This window comes from Otolemur garnettii, unplaced genomic scaffold (assembly GCF_000181295.1).
Source record: "Otolemur garnettii isolate 467f Iridium unplaced genomic scaffold, OtoGar3 scaffold00017, whole genome shotgun sequence".
Lineage (NCBI taxonomy): Eukaryota > Metazoa > Chordata > Mammalia > Primates > Galagidae > Otolemur > Otolemur garnettii.
The window spans coordinates 29,453,466-29,471,430 of NW_003852412.1; the positions used below are offsets into that span (position 1 = coordinate 29,453,466).

General features: G+C 39.1%; 1 non-coding gene across 1 annotated transcript; it reads right to left on the reverse strand.

Moving 5' to 3' along the window:
• Positions 1 to 14,236: 14,236 nt before the first annotated feature.
• On the reverse strand, positions 14,237 to 14,343 carry LOC111723958. The gene has a single exon (XR_002772359.1). It is a non-coding gene; the product is annotated as a U6 spliceosomal RNA (small nuclear RNA).
• Positions 14,344 to 17,965: the final 3,622 nt, after the last annotated feature.

Genomic DNA, 17,965 nt, shown 5'->3' on the forward strand with positions numbered 1-17,965 from the left:
GGCTGTTGGGATGCAGGCTGTCTGGATGCAGGTGGTCTGGATGCAGGGGGTCGGGATGCAGGTGGTCTGGGTGCAGGTGGATGGGATGCAGGTGGTCAGGATGCAGGTGGTCTGGATGCAGGTGGTGGGGATGCAGGTGGTCGGGATGCTGGTGGTTGGGATGCAGGGGGTCTGGGTGCAGGTGGTTGAGATGCAGGGGGTCTGGGTGCAGGTGGATGGGATGCAGGTGGTCAAGATGCAGGTGGTCGGGATGCAGGTGGTCTGGATACAGGGTGTCGGGATGCAGGTAGTCGGGATGCAGGTGGTCTAGATGCAGGGGGTCGGGATGCAGGGGGTCTGGATGCAGGTGGTCGGGATGCAGGGGGTCTGGATGCAGGGGGTCTGGATGCAGGTGGTTGGGATGCAGGCTGTCTGGATGCAGGGGATGGGGATGCAGGTGGTCTGGATGCAGGTGGTTGGGATCCAGGGGATCAGGATGCAGATGGTCTGGATGCAGGTGGATGGGATGCAGGTGGTCTGGATGCAGGTGGTCGGGATCCAGGGGGTCGGGATGCAGGGGGTCGGGATGCAGGGGGTCTGGATGCAGGAGGTCGGGATCCAGGTGGTCAGGATGCAGGGGGTCGGGATGCAGGCTGTCTGGATGCAGGGGGTTGGGATGCAGGCAGTGGGGATGCAGGGGGTCGGGATACAGGGGGTCGGGATGCAGGGGGTCCGTGTGTGAATTCCTTGCACATCTTTCATTGTTATTCTCCTCATTATCGGTATTAGCCTGCTGCTGGCACATGACTAAGTATTTGCTCAGTGGCTGATTTTTTTAATTGCATAAGAAATAGTAAAAGACAGAAATATTGAACATAGTGATACTTTACTATTCGTGTTGCTCAAAATTTGGAATTCTTCGAAACCAGAAGCAGATTGAGTAATGTTTCCATACAGTGATTTAAACTGTATTCACTAAACATCAAACTTTTGGTTCAGTGGGTTTCCCAGTAAGGACAGGTCTGTAAACTGATTTTTGGCTCCCCTGTATCAGGGGAAATAGCGCCCACACGCTTGATGCGTTTGTCATTAATGAGGGTATCTTTGTCCAGAGCTTCATTGACAGGGCTCTGGCAGGGCTTCCCCACCGGCGGCTCTTATAGCCCTCCTCTCTGTGACATGATCTGGCTATGAGGAGCTTAAATTTGAGAAGAACTACATTTATGAAATGGTACCTTCGAACACACACTGATGTATTGATAATGTGGAGATAACGTAATCCCAGTCCTCCAGAGGAAAGCTCTGTATTTCTCCAGCTTCTGCTCTTTGCCCAAGTTTGTTTGAGCAGCCAGGTATGATAACAGAGCTGACAGCAGGTGAACATGCTTTGGCAAGAGAAGAGAAAGATCAGGAACAAAGATCTGTGGCTCAGAACCCTCGGAATAGAGGTATCCACCCACTGACCCTGGTTAGGGAGGTCTGGTGCTGCTCATTTCCACCTGGGGAGTTCTGACTGCCAGACAGGGTCTTGTTCAGACGACATCTTCTCCAGCAAGACTTTCTTAGTCTTCCCCACCCACTGCAGTAGGATCTTGCCATCCTTGGAACCTTCACTTCAGTTATTGCTCTGAATCAGTCTCTTGTGGCAGACTGTCAGCATTCGGAGGGCGTGTCATAGTCAGCATCCTGACCGCATGTGGACTCTAGAAGTAGCAATGAGCTGCTGTCAAGGGGCCCAGGCCTCCCTGCTGTGAATGGAAGGACTGGGACAGATACACTGAAATGTGCTTTGGGCTTTTGAGAGTCTTTTGAGGGGTACAGTGGAGAAGATAAGACTCTAAAGGAGAGGGAGAGCTTCTAGAAGTCGGTGATATGTCCAATGATGAAATACTTAATGCCAGAAAGAGAAAGCTTTTCTCAAGGAGTGCAAGGGAACCCAGGATCCCTTTCCCTATCTTTTTAAAACATAACGTCAGTGAGGTGTGTCTTACACTCCATGAAATTCACCCATTTCAAGCTTATAATCCTATGATTTTTCATTAGCTTTACTAAGTGGCATGACTATCACCATAAATCCGTTTTAGAACATTTTATTCTCTTAGTAACACTGCTCATGGCCATTTATAGGTTGTTTCCATTCTTACACACAAGCCCAGGAAACTATTAATCTAGTTTCTGTTTATGAATTTACCATTTTTACATGTTTAGCATGAAAGGAATTATACACTATGTGGTCTCTTGTGCCTGGCTGCTTCTTCCTGGCAATGATTTTGCCATCACCGGGACGGAGCATTTATGGCTGGAGTGTGTCCCCTTGTGTGACATGCCATATTCTGGGTGATTGACATGCCAATAGTTTCTAGTTGAGGGCTATTATGAATAATTCTGTGAACATTTTCGGTCTTGGAGTAGCCATATGTTTTATGTTCCTGGTGTAAATACTTAGGAGTGGAATCTCTGGGTTATTCGGTTTTATATTTAACTTTTTGAGAAACTGCCAAATTGGTTTTCAAAGTGGCTGTACCATTTTGTACATTTTTACTAGCAATGTACGAGGGTTCCCATTCTCTACATTCTTTCTATCACTCACTACTGCCTTAGTTATTTATTATAGCTTTTCTAGTGGATATGAAATAGTCTCTCATTCTTTTCTTTTACTTGAACAAGTTATTTTTTTATTAAATTATAAACACATAGATCATGTATACATTAATGAATTTATGGGGTACAGTGTGCTGATTTCATGTAGAATTAGTAGTAATGCTTACATCACACTGGTTAATATATACCTCATCTCGTTTACTTAGTTATTGCGTTAAGATATTTATACTCTCTACTAATAGATCCGACATGTACCCTTGCATTATGCACCATAGGTGTGATCCCACCATTCACCCTCCCTGGATCTGACCTCACCTCTGCACTCCCATCCCCCACCTCTCTCATTCATCTTGGGCCACAGTTGTGATCTATTCTTCATATGAAAGTGTGAGTGATTGTAAATTGGTTTCATAATAGTACTGAGTACATGGAATATTTGTTCTTCCACTCTTGAGATAGTTTACTAAGTAGGATATGTTCCAGCTCCATCTATGTAAACGTAAAAGAGGTAAAGTCTCCATCTTTTTTAAGGCTGCATAGTATTCCATGGCATACATATGCCACAATTTTTTTTTTATTAAATCATAGTTGTGTACGTTAATATAGGCATGGGGTACAGTGTGCTGTTTTTATATACAATTTGAAATATTTTCATCAAACTGGTTAACATAACCTTCATGTCATTTTCTTAGTTACTATGTTAAGACCTTTTTTTTCTGAGACAGAGTCTCATTTTGTCACCCTTGGTAGAGTGCTGTGACAGCTCACAGCAACCTCAAACTCTTGGGCTTAAGTGATTCTCTTGCCTCAGCCTCCCAAGTACCTGGAACTACAGGAGCCCTCCATAACACTTGGCTATTTTTTTGTTGCAGTTGCCACTGCAGTTTTAGGTGGCCAGGGCTGGGTTTGAACTTGTCACCCTCGGTATACTATATGGGGCCATCACCCTAGCCACTGAGCCACAGGTGCTGCCCAAATGGTCTCTCATTCTTGTTTTAATTTGCATTTCTGTAATTAAAAGGTGTTGAACATGTGTTCATATCCTTATGAGCCATTGGCGTGTCTTCTTTAGTGCAGTATCTGTTCCTACATTTTGTCCATTTATTGATTGGGTCATTTTTTTAATGTGTTGTAAGAGTTCTTTGTACATTCTAGATATAATTCCCTTACCAGGTATGTGTTTTGTAAATATTTTCTTGTAATCTGTTGCTTGTCTTTTTTATTTTTTTAGTGGTGTCATTTGTAGTACAAAAGTTTGAAATTTTGATGACTTCCAATTTACCAATTTTTCTTTTTAGTGTCACATATAAAAAATCTTTGCCTAAGTTCTACAAGATTTTTGCCTATGCTTTCTTTTATTTAGCATTTACATTTAAGTCTGTGATCAATTTTGAGTTAATTTTTGTATAGAGTGTGAAGTCAGGGTCTCAGCTTGTCTTTTTGTGTGTGGATATCCAGTTGTCCTTGCTTGTCTTATAAACTGACTTCTGTTGAGTGCTTGGGATTGCTGGAGACACTGGAGATATAAAGGTGAATGATAGCATTACCAGCTTTACGTATAGTCCAGGGAGATATACGTTCATACCTAAGGAGACTAGGACACAGGAATATAGCAGTGTAAGATCTGGTGAGTTTAAGAATGAGTCTGAGGCAGAACCAAGGGGGGGCTTTGGTATCTTCAGCCTAATCCAAGGTTAAGCTTCAGCTTCTTTGATCTCTTAACATACTAGTTTGTCACTATTGTTTTGATGTATATCTCAAAAGATTTATGATTAACAGAGTTTGGATATTGATATTTGCTAATAATTAGTTATTTAAAAAACACTTGATATGCTTAGAGGGGGTACTATAGTGTATCTTAGAATTGATTGTACTCTAGCTTATATCTCAAGAATATGTCTCCAAAATCTGGTTTAGTAGAAAAACATTGGATTAGAAATCAACAGACTTAATCTTGGGACTACCACTAATTAGCTTTGTGTTCTTGGTACACTGCCTCAATTCTCGGGCCCTTAATTTGCTTCCAGTATAAGATAGCAATTCCTTTCCAAGACCCTTTCCAGACTGAACGTGTGATTTCTTCACCGAGTCAACATTTGTTAAACACTCACTTTGTGCCAGGCAGTGTGAGGCACTATCAAACAAAGCCAAGACAAAGATACCAGATGATTTTATAGAAAGGGACGTGGAAAGAAATCATGTGATAGAGTCGCACAATTGTGCTGGTTCTTTGATTCTTTGTGTCTAAAAATATCTATCTCTTCTGACCAAGAAGTTAACTGGGGACGAAGAATCAGGAAGGAAAATGACCCCAAAGATCGGTTTAAGGAATGTGCCTGCAGGAGAGAATTCACATGTCAGACATGTGATAGAAATTCCAGCCTGCGTTGCTGCAGCCAACCTTTAGACAATGAAATTTCCTCACAGTGTGGTAAAAAAGTGTATTTATTTCCCTAAGAGAAGTAAAAGAGAAAGGGGTGTAATACTTGGGACTATATAAAGAACTCGGCAAGATATTGGGTATCTAATTCTCTTTATTATATGGAAAATCATAATGAGCATTTCTCTATCTTTTTTTTTTTTCTTTTTTTGTGTGTGCAGTTTTTGGCTGGGACTGGGTTCGAACTCACCACCTCTGGTATATGAGGCCGGTGCTCCACTCCTTGAGCCACAGGTGCTGCCCACATTTCTCATTTTACAAGCTTTTTCAAAGAGCAAACCCACAGTGTAGGATATTTTATTAAGAATAAGAAGTATATTTTTTATATATTGGAAGAACAGGAATCTGGTATAAATAAACTTCCTGGTCCCCCTTCTCAAGATTTGTCTTTCAGATTCTGAGTCATATTCTCAATATACTTTCTGAACTTTCTAACGACAGCACTTTGAGACTTGAACCTAAATAACCTGGGTATTTTTGTATAATGCACAGATACGGAGCTTACAGCTTTTGAAAGATTTTCAGACCAGGGGAGACTGTGCTCCTTGGAGTTGAGTTACCCCTCTTTTCTCCCACATACATATATATTTTCTTTTCTTGGCACTAGGTAGTCTGGGGCTGTTTATATATTAATAATGGAAATGTTTGCAAAGTTATGAGAAAATTAAGCTTACCTACCACTCACCTAATCTTTATTTGGCAAATATACCATTGAGGAACAATCGTTGTTCAAGTGTACTTTTTATAGTACCTTAAGTGTACCTTAATTATATCTTGTGTTTTAAAAAGGTCTTGCCTTGATCTATGTGTTAGGGCACTTGGTTGTAAGTGACAGAAATCCTGCTAAATTTAGTTTGAGTAAAAAGAGAATTTGGCTATTTTAACCAGGGAGTTTAAGTGCTGAATTGGTTTTAGTATAACTGAATCCAGGGACTCACAAGAATTCCTGGCTTTCTTGCCTTCTGTCCCTCAATTCAGCATTCCTCTGGGTATTGGCCTCATTCTTAGGCAGATTCTCTGCATGTGGTAGTCAAAGATAGCCATTGGCAACTGCAGACGTGCCTGGTCTTTGTAAATTGATATCAGAGGAAAAGAGACTCTTAGAGATTCCTATCCTGGGCTTAAGCCAACACACTCAGCTAATCTGCTTACTTTTTGTAGAGATGGTGGGGGGATCTTATTATGTTTCTTGGGCTGGTCTCCAATGCCTGGCCTCAAGCGATCCTCCTGCCTTGGCCTCCCAAACTACTAGTATTACAGACATGAGCCACTGGTGCCCAGCAAAATCCTCTTAAATAGTGTATAGATCTATTTAACACATTCTCTCTAAACTATGTATGTATATATATATATATATATATATATATACACACACATATATATACACACACACATACATATATATATGCTCAAGTAACACACATATATATATGCACACACATACATATATATATAGCATATATATGTCTGTGTTATCAGTAACAAGTATGTATATGTTAACGAGTGTATCAAGTGCTATATATTTGTATGTGTGTGTATATACATATATTTTAGAGAGAATGCGTTAAATAGATCTTTTCACTGAATTGACATTCATTTTATTATTAGTCATTTTCAAATTTTATCAAGTTTTTATAAATATTCTCATTGTGATTGCTTACACAAACCATGTTTATTTTACAGTAAAAATCACAAGTATCCTTGTTGAGAGAGATCATTTAAAAAGTAGTTCCTCTTTTAATAGCTTAGATGTGTTGATGGTGTTTAGTTACTTAGAATTATAACTTTTAATGGAATTTATCTTAAATCCTTACTGAAGATTAAAAAAGAGTTTTAAAGTGACCACTGTGATAAACTTGAGGTAAACCACACTTCCCTCATATAGAACATCTTCTGTTCTTAGATCTTGACTCTGGTAAACTTTTTTGATAGGGGAAAATTCCAAAACACATATGAAGAAGAGAATTATATTCAGGTGTTTTAAATAGCAAGTCCAAATACAGTCATCTTTTTTTCATACTCATAAATTAGGACAGCTCCAGCTTTTAAAATAGAGTATGAAGATGGGGTGGCATACATACAGAACAAACAAACATTTAAATATAGCACATTAGAATTCTTTGCATATCAAAGACCAGTAACAAAATGTAAGTTGATTTGGCTTTAGAAATCATTCTGGAAGCTGGTGCATGTCTGTAATCTTATCTACTCAGAAGACTGAGGCAGGAGGATCACTTGAATCCAGGAGTTAAAGAACAGTCTGAGCCACAAAGTGAGACCTCATTTCAAAAACCAAACAAAGGAAAAATCCCCCAGAAACCCTACAGGGAGTCTCAGTGTTAGCTGGTTGTGCAGTGTGCTATGTTCTGGAGCTTTATGGGTCTCCGTTATCAGATGAGAGGGAAGGTACAATCTTATTACAGAAAGGCCCTGCTCTATTCATGGTCAGTAAATCTCTATGGACCAGGTCTGGTGTAGATGCGGTGTAGATACAGAACTCCTGTGTTAATGGTTAATTTTAGTACGAGCATATTGTGTTCCTTCAATTAACTTGTCATAAATTTAGATGCATTACGTAAGAGGATGACTTGTTCCTAGGAAATACACACTGAAATATTTAGTGGTGAAGGTCATGATGTCTCCAACTTATTCTCAAATGGTTTAGGACAACAACAATAATAACATGACATTATATTATATAAAATGTTCCATAATTGACTTAACCAGTCTTGAGCTTGTAATTATATGTGCAGGCAGAGAGGCAAATTGGATAACTTCAAATCAAGTGATCAGGTTTTCTTCAAGTATCTTTATTATTTGGCTTGTTATGCTATAAATTCTAAAATTTTAGACCATATTCCAAAATCTGTATACATTGCCCCTGGAGTTAATTATTGACTTGATTCTACACTAAAAATATTACCTCAAAGGATTTCTGGTAAAATGTGGGAATCCCTCCTTAAGAGATGAGGGATTTTCACAAAATTTTAGAATGTAGGCAGTGCCTGTGGCTCAAAGGAGTAGGGCGCTGGCCCCATATACCGGAGGTGGCAGTTTCAAACCCAGCCCCAGCCAAAAAAAAAGCACCCAAGTTTTAGAATGTAGAAAACAGAGAGGACAATGGTAGAACACAAACGTCCTGTGTGAAAGGGCCTGCGGCCGGCCCATGACACTGACAGAGGCACCTGCGAAGCCCACCTGCCCAGAATGTCAGGCAAGGAGTCAAGACAGCTCCAGAGAGACCAGGCCACACACTGCAGGTGACACAACACAACGGTTTAGGGCATCTCACAGAAAAACTGGAATAGAAGACAATAGAGAATTGCTACTAGAATTCTGAGAGGAAGTGGTTTCAATGTAGCGCTCTCTGCTCAGCTGGACTATCAGTCATGAGGCCAGAATAAAGCTAGAGTTAGATAAGGAAAGGTTTTAAAAGCACCTCCCTTGAGTCTTTTCCTAGGACACTACTGACATATTTATCCCAACAAAATAAGGGCACAACCCCATACAGGTGAAGTCTTGAGCATAAGAGACAGGCCCTCGCACCCGAGACTGGTGAGGGAGGTGTCAGGGAGGCGTCGCGCCTGGGGAGCGGCCAGCCCCAGACTCGAGCAAGAGGACAGAAGCCTCCAGAACAGAAATGTGCGGAGGAGATGAGGTGGGTCGACTGGGGGTAGCACAGGGACTGCTCAGAAAGTGGTGCTCTGAGGTGTGTGGTAGGGCTGATGGAGCATTTGGAAAAAATAGTCAGAACTTCCAATATCAAGGAATTATGGTATAAATACCTTATTCAGAAACACAAATAACTAGAAGAAATAGCTATGCAGATGAAAGTCATAACGGCTGGGAACAAATACAGCAGAAACTGATGAATGTGATTATTAGCTTTTTAGAAAGATTTGATTATACTATCAAGTATATTAGTTATGTTGATTAAAAGTAAAAACCAAGAGAAAATAAAAGCAGTTCAAACTACAATAAACCATTTACACATGTTAATAACAGGCAAAGGGCATGGGGCATATGGGAATACTCTCTTCATACTTTTTATGTGTATCTTATGGTCACTAGGTGGCCAATGGTAATACTTTGAAGGTGACCATAGCAATATTTATCAATGACAGATGTAGTACTTTTTCTAGGATGAGTTCTTGAATTTAATTGTCATACCTTATACGATGACAACTCAGATGGTCTTTCTAGAAAAAGAGCTCTAAAATTGCTTTTAAGAGCTGGCGTAGGTAGGTGCATAGCTTCCCAAGGGGACCACTTCAGAGGTGACCAGAATGATATTTAGACATGATATGTAGCACTTTTTCTAGGATGACTTTGTGAACTTAATTGTTCAACTCTATATTTTGAATTATTCCATTACCAATATCAGTTTATTCTTCATAGACACTTACAATTTTTAAAATAACGAATGAATGCCTATGTTTAAGTGGTTGACAGATGTAACTTTTCCATTAGTGGATTAATATATAGTAGTTATCGATTATGGCTATTCAAGTTCACTGGTTCAGCTTCGTCTGAGTATCCTCAGTGTCATCAGAAGCTGTGCAGAAGCAGTGAGGGTCGGGCTGTCAGTGAGTGTTTGGGTGTTGTCCTCTTTGTTCAGTGTCGTTGCTCCCTGCTCCTCTTCGTCACTTTGGCTCCACAGAGTCCTATTTCATAGGATTAAGTCATCTGTCTGTTGATTGTAGTTGAATGTGACTTAGAAATCAAGCCATCTCCTGCCTGCAGCAGGAATACAACTTTGTTCTGGGGCAATGAAGATGTGTGGTGACTACTGTTGCTGTCATCAGAACAGCCACTCTCCTGGGAAACTCCAGGACGGTGAGACTGAGCCGGAGCAAAGTCCTGGAGAATGTGCAGTATTTACACAGGGCTGTCTAGCATGTTCAAGGAAGGCTTACTTCTTTCTTTATTACTTTCTGTATTTTTTAAATCTCTTTTTATATTTTAAGAACGAGACAGTGCAGGAAACTCCTGTCATACCCTGTTTTTACTCTGTGGATCCAGCAAATGAAAATGACAGCCTTGTAAGAGCTAAATATCTGAGCTTTAAAAACATATTTTAAAAGCCCTAATTGGCATAATTACCTGTAATTTTCTTTTCTTTTTTGGCATTGCCCATTTTATATCTTGTACTTCCAGTTTCCCTCAATCACATAATTATCAGATACTCTTGTGGATTTTAAAGGTGGTTTTAATGTCATATTCTTCAATTAATTGATCCGTTTGCTCCATTGAGTGTACTCTCTTGTGCGTAAACTTCCTGCCTGTAGGACAGAGTTTAATTCAGTAGCACCCTTTGAGGTTTTCTCCTGGTTTATTGACTTTACTAGTTCCTGGTTGAAGCAAGAAATCTTCGAGGCATACAGAGAATGTTCTTGTTGTATATGCAGATTAAGCTTCTCTAAGAATAACTACTTCTGGATGCAGGACCCAATTGACCATCTTTGGTTCTGTTAATTTCCATTGTGTAAATAATGGCTAAATAAACTTCATGCCTTTGGCTGGTCTCTTGACTTTTGAATTTTGTTATAGCTCTTTTTCAGGCTGTTGTGGACTAAATACTTACATTTCCCAACAGATTGAAGCCCCAAACTCCAATGTGATGGTATTTGGAGTTGAGGCCTTTGGGAGGTAATCCGTTTCAGTGAGGTTAAACTGAGGGTGGGGCCCTCAAGATGGGATTATTACAGCAACATTACAAGTTTCAAAAATTCAATCCCTGATAAGAAGACAAATAGACATGAGAGCCCTCTGTCATTTCACATACTTGATTGAGGAACGACCATGTGAGAACACATGAGAAGGTGGCTGTGTACAAGCCAGGAGCAGGGTCTTCACCAAGAACTGAATCTGCTGCTGTTCTGATCTTAGACTTTGCAGCCTCTATGGCTGTCAGAAATCAATGTCTGTTGTTTAAGCCACCTAGACTATGGTGTTCTGTTAGAGTAGCCCAAGCTAACCCTTAGGCCTACTCTAGTTTCTCTAGTTTTTTAATTCAATGTAAATAGAATCAAGTAATTGCCAAACCTTTATCAGTATTAAACATATAGAGGTGATATCCCCTTACCTCCTTTAGACCCAACACCGTTTTTCCTGTTACCATAGTCTAAAACAGTGGTTCTCAACCTGTGGGTTGCAACCCCTTTGGACTATATTAAAGGGTTATGGCATTAGGAAGGTTGAGAACCACTGCTCTAAAACCAAATCTAAAAATGGATTATTTTTGAGACATTATTCTTTTATTTGTAAGCTTCTTATTTATGAGTGCTGTATGTGTATGTCATTTTCCTTATTTCAGGTGTGTATTTTTCCTACGACCTGGTTACAATGCCTTGTCTCTGCTGGGAGGTCACCCTCCCCCTTTCTCACTCTTCAATCCACCCCATCCACGGCTCCAGGTGTGAGCATATGATTCAAAACAAGATAATCAGAGAAACATATTCTTCTAACCATGTTAATCAGTTCTGAGATGAAGAAGTGACTGAATTCAGGACAATGTGAGACAGGCCCAAATCTTTTGCCGAAATCATTGAGAAAAGAGGCTCAGTCTCGTGCAGAGGAGAACAACACAGAGGTCTGGAGAGAGCCAGGGATCCAGGCAATGTTACTTGATTACCAGGATCCAGCTGTATCTGAGTTTACATTGGACTTTTTGATCATGTGAGTTTTCTCTTTGGCTTAGGTCAATTTAAATTATGTCTTTATTAATTACAACTAAAAGAGGGCTATACAACATGATTACCAAATTCACAAACATTAAGAATAATGAAGTAATAGAGACTGTATTAAATGAACAGAAGAATCTTGGCTAAAAAGAAGGGCAGCAACTGGTAAGATAAATGTGAAGTCCCATACTTGGTGAAAATCAGCTGGAAAAAATGGAGATGAGGCCAACATGGATAAACAGATGCTCATATGAGAAAGATGGAGTGGTTTTTGTGACCTGTTAGTGTGACGAGGCTGCCAAGAATGTATCATGTTCCCTTCTTCTAACTAACTTTCCTGTCCTTACACAACATGGTGCCACACTGTCTTGATTATTACAGCAACATTACAAGTTTCAAAAATTTGGTAGTGCAAATCTGCTGACCTTGTTCTTCTACATTATTGGCTAGACTAAGTACTTTGTATTTCCATGTAAATGAAATATTGAGAGTTTCCCCAAATTAAAAAAAATTAAGTAATAATTTCATAATTTTTCAAGTTGTTGGACCTAATGAATTTCAAGTTGTTTTTAATGTAACCATTGCCACTTTAGTTGGCTAAAAATAAAATAATACTTGTTATGGGAAAATAAATACAAAATTATGCTAGATCTTGAGAAATACATTCTTAGAATAATATGTAAATTCCCTGCATATTTATCTAAATTAATTTACAATGCATAAAACATTTATGGAATAATAGGTAAGAGACTACTAACAGTATTTTGGGTGGGCTGAGTATCAGTTATGCTTATACTTAAAGTCTTTTAAGTACTTGGGAGGCTCAGGCAAGAGAATCCCTTAAGCCCAAGAATTTGAGATTGCTGTGAGCTATGATGCCAAGGCGCTCTATTGAAGGTGACATAGTGAGGCTCTGTCTCAAAACAAACAAACCAACAAAAAATTTCAAAGTGAAAAGTTAATATACACTAATTATTATTTATGTATGTTTGAGATCTATATCTAAATCAGAATTCCTTTATGTACATGAAATCTATCCTGATTTATTTTTGTTTTTTGAGACAGAGTCTCACTTGGTCACCCATGGTAGAGTACTATGGCATCACAGCTCATGGCAACCTCAAATTCTCGGGCTTAAGGGATTCTCTTGCCTCAGCCTCCCAAGTAGCTAAGACTACAGGCATCTGCCATAATGCCCGGATATTTTACTGTTGTTGTTGTAGTTGTCATTGTTGCTTAGCAGGCCCGTTCACACTCCAGTTCCAACTCTGCTAGCTCTGGAGTCTGTGGCCCACACCCTCGCTCTGAGCTGTGGGGGCTGAGCCCACCCTGAGTCATGTTGACAGGTGCTGTGTGGGTCAATGTCGCTGCAGTTCTTCCTTTTTATTTTCCAGTCTGTCCATTATCTGGTCTTTACAGGAAATTTCAATCAATCAATCAATTACATCATGCATTTAACAAATTCTTATGATGCAGTTTTTTATGACTGCTCTTTACCCCAAATGCTTTAGAGATTATAGCTCTTTTTTAGTCCTTCTTGTTGCTGCTCAACTTTATATAGTTCCTTGTTTATCCCAACTTAATGTACATAGGCCTCAGTTGCCTCATCTGTAAAAGACATTAGGTAAAGTATAGTCCAAAGTCTCTTCCCGTCCTATGAATCTGTGAGTCTGAACTCCATTTTGTTCCATTTCATTTATGATCCTTATGGGCAGTGATGATACAACTCTTCAAGACAAGATAGATAGATTCACAGAGTGTTTGAGTTTAGGAAAAGTTACTACTGCTTTTTGCTACTCCTTAGACCTGTGGTGGACAGTTTTAATTTTAGAATATTTCTGATGTTTGCATTTATTAACAGTTACATATCAGTTTATATTAACAGTTGTGATGGATTGAACAGTTCTCCCTCACTACACACACACTTCTGCCGAGGCTTTCTTGTGGGAAGAACACCTCCTCAACCCTTGACTGGCTTTGGCTAGTGGTGTATGGGTAGTGGTTGTGCCATTTCATAATCTAGGGTCTTATGAGGCCTTGCATGCTTCCATTAGCTATCTTGTGCCTGCTTCTGCTGCCCAGGGAGAGTGAGAGACATAGGAGCAGGACTACAGATCTGAGAAGCAGAGCTATCCTAGCACTGAAGCTTGAAACAGAACCTGTCAACTAAGTCCAGCTTGAAACAGCTGAGTTTCAGCTGACCTATAGGTCTTTATGAATAAACAATTATTAAATCTTGGTATGGTTTGTAACAGCATTTTTGTAACAACTAACTGATACAATAGGCACTGTTGAATAATTTCTTCTCAAATGTGTTTTTAAAATAGGAAGCACATTCTCTTGATTTAAAAATAAAAATATAGCAAGGTATGTTTTGCTTTAAGCCACCCATCCAATGTTGCAGCGCCACAAGCTTGGCTCCCTTTGTATTCTTCTAGAGTTTATATAGATGCAAACATACATACGTAATGATGAAAATGTGCAGTGAATACAGTATCTAGCCCCCATCCTATTCTTTTTTTTTTTTTTTTTTTTAAATATGGAACGCTTCACGAATTTGCGTGTCATCCAAGCGCAGGGGCCATGCTAATCTTCTCTGTATCGTTCCAATTTTAGTATATGTGCTGCCGAAGCAAGCACCCCCCATCCTATTCTTTTGTGCATTTTTATTCGATGTTTTCATTTAATATATCTTGGACATAGTTACATATCAGTTTATAGAAAGGTTCCTTAGTTCCTTTTCATAGCTACATAGTACTCCATCATATACAATAGTAATAGAGAATAAAGTCCTCTGTTGATGGTCACTGGAACACAGTTGCTGCAGTACAATTATACACAGACATGTGTTGTGCAACCAATGTTGTTCTGCAAAATGTGTCAGTAGGTAATTGTTGTGTGAACACCATAGTGTGCCCTTACACAAACCTAGATGAGACAGTAGTACAGCCTACTGCACACCCGGGCCATGTTGTACAGCCTCCTGCTGCCAGGCTACAAACCTGTGTAGGCTGTTACTGGACTGAATCCTGCAGCCAGCTGTAATACAATGGTCAGTATTTATGTGTCTCAAGATAGAAAAGAGAAAGTACAAATACAGTGTGAAAGACCAAAAAATAGTGCACCTATATAGGGCACTTGCCATGAATGGAGTGTGTAGGACTGGAAGTTGCTCTTGGTGAGTCAGTGAGTGAGTGGGGAGTGCACGTGAGGGCCCACAGGGTGTGACTGGGAACTGCTGTAGACGTTATAAATACCGTGTGCTCAGGCTACATTACATTTATGAAAATAGATATTTTCTTCAATTATAAATTAACTGGAATTTACTGTAACTTTTTCACTTCCTAGAATTATACATTTTTTAAAAAACTTTTTAGCTCTTTTGTAATAGCACCCTGGTTAAAACACAAACACATGGCTGTATAGGTGTACAAGGAATTTAATATCGTGTTCTATAAGCTTTTTTCTACTTGTAAAAATTTTTATTTTTTTAATTTTTCACTTTGTTGTTAAAAACTAAGATATATACACACACATTAGCCTCGGACTACACAGGGTCAGGATCATGAATATCACTCTCTGACATCTGTACGTCTTGTCCCACTGAAGGTCTTCAGGGGCATGACACGTAGGGAGCTGTCATTAAAAGTGGGTCCATGTTTACATGGATGGAACTGGAAAATGTTCTTCTTAGCAAAGTATCACAGGAATGGAAGAAAAAGTATTCAATGTACACAGCCCTTTTATGAAACTAATTTATAGCTCTCAAATGAAAGCTACAACTTAATTCTAGCCAAGCATATGGTGAGGGGGTGGAGAAGGGGAGGGGAGAAGGGCGGCTGGGTGGTGGGAGGGTGACCAGAAAGATCACCTATATGGTCTGTCTAACAAGGGTACAAGTGAACTTTTCTAGAACTAGACTATAAATGTTTTGACACAATGACTAAGCAAATGACATGAAATCTATGTGAACCAGCTTGATGAAAGTATTTCAAATTGTATATGAAAACACTACACTGTACCCCATGTTTGCATTAATGTATACAGCTATCATTTAATAAAAAAAATAAACTGCTATGTGTAGAAGAGTAAAAAAAAAAAAAAGTGGGTCCAGTAGAAATTCTCTGGTGTCCTATAGGCACAAGTAACTTCCATTTATATACACACATATACATGTGTACATATGTACAAATATATACATGTATATAAAATAGAATTTATTTATAATAGAAAATTATATATTTTATTAAAATAGAATTTTTTATAAAACCTATTTTAATATAGGACATGTTGACAGAATAAGATGTTACACTAACATTAGTTTAATTATACTTTTATTTTAAAAATAATTTTAGAAAAGTAATGGCTTAGCTGTCTTAGCTGGGAGTAAGTCTACATGAGTTAGAATCCCTGCAGTAACAGGGCTTTCTTCTGGAATACGTCCTGAAGGATGTGCCTGAGGCTGTTTAACAGTTAACTTAAAAAAAAAAAGAAAAGTAGTTATTTGATATAAAAAAATAATAAAAGTACAGTAGAGTTAATACACAAAGTAGCAGCACAGTTTCTTGTTCCTAAGTGTAGGTGCTGGGCTTCTCTGTGACGAGCAGAACGGCTGGTCTGTTTACCCCGGCGGCACCACAAACACGTACCACGTTACAGCGTCACGCCAGCTGCACCATCACTGGGAGCGAGGCCTTTCTCAGCTGTCACAATCTTAAAGGAACACCGTAGTCTGTGCAGTGTACTGGAATGTCATCATGGGCTCATGACTGTATACAGGTATATGCCAGTGTATCTATAGGACAAATTCCCAGGAGAGAAAAATGATGTATGCTAATGAAATTTTGATACTGCCAAATTATCCTTCAATGGGGAACAAAGGAAATTTAATTTATAAATACCTAACAGACTTTCTCCTTAACCTGGAGAAAGAATGTAATATTTACATAGGAAACCATCCAGATGATTTTCCAGGAGGACATGAAATGATCTTTCCAGAGATCTGACACTTGTACGCTGGGAGGTTCTTTGCGCTTTACAGGTTATAAGCTTTTTAAATCCTTACAACACCCTATAAAGTAGATACTGTTATAACCTTCATTTAAATATGGGGGGATGTATATAGTAGGAAACTAAGTAACTTCCCTCAGTTCACTCAGAGACAAATGGAACTAGGATGTTAACTCATGTAGACTTACTCCCAGCTAAGATAGCTAAGCTATAACTGCTCTAAAATTATTTTTAAAATAAAAGTATAATTAAACTAATATTAGTATAATCTCTTATTCTGTCAACATGTCCTATATTAAAATAGCTTTTATAAAAAATTCCATAAATTCTATTTTATATACATGTGCATATGTGTATGCATATGTGTGTATATAAATGGAAGTTATATGTGCCTATAGGACATGAGAGAATTTTTACTGGACTCACTTTTAAAATTCTGTGATTATAATTGCAGGTTGAATGTTAAGAAAATATGTTTTCTAAAGTGTGTTTTATAGGCCCCTCTCACCTCTGCTCCTTCATGGAAGGGGACCCCCTTCTAGCTCTCTTTGGAAGTGTTCTAGACCTTCTCTTTGTTCTCCTAAATAAAATTTCAAAAAAAAAATGTGTTTTAGAAAATATATGTAAGTATCTATAATTTACTAGTGACTAACTCATCTGGTGGTTCATGCCTGTAATCCTAGCACTTTGATAGACCAAGACGGAAGGATTGCTAGAGGCCAGGAGTTCAAGATTAGCTTGGGCAACATAGTGAGACCTCTATCTCCACAAAAAATAAAAAAATTAGCCAGGCATGGTGGTATGTGCCTGTAGTCCCAGCTGCTCATTATGCTGAGGCAAGAGGATTGCTTGAGACCAGGAGAGACCTGTCTCAAAAAAAAAACATGTATCTTTAATATATGTTAATTTAATACTAACATCACTCCTGTGATTTGTAAGTATTAATAGGCTGATTTTGCAGATGAGGAAATTGAAGCTCAGACAAGGGGACTGATTGCCTAAACTCACCAAGATAGCAAGGAGGATGATGTAATGATGGCTGTTGTTTGCTGAGTATTTACTATATGCAAGCCCGTTGCTAGACACACTTGAATCTTCATGATAAGTTACTCTTGACATTCCTCATTTCACAGATGAGAAAGTAAGGACTTGGAGAAATTCAGAAACTTCCGGATGTCCATCTGGGTAGGACGCGGTAGTGTTGGCTCCTGGTCCAGTTTCTGGTGGTGTCTGCTTGCTGCCTCTGCTTGGC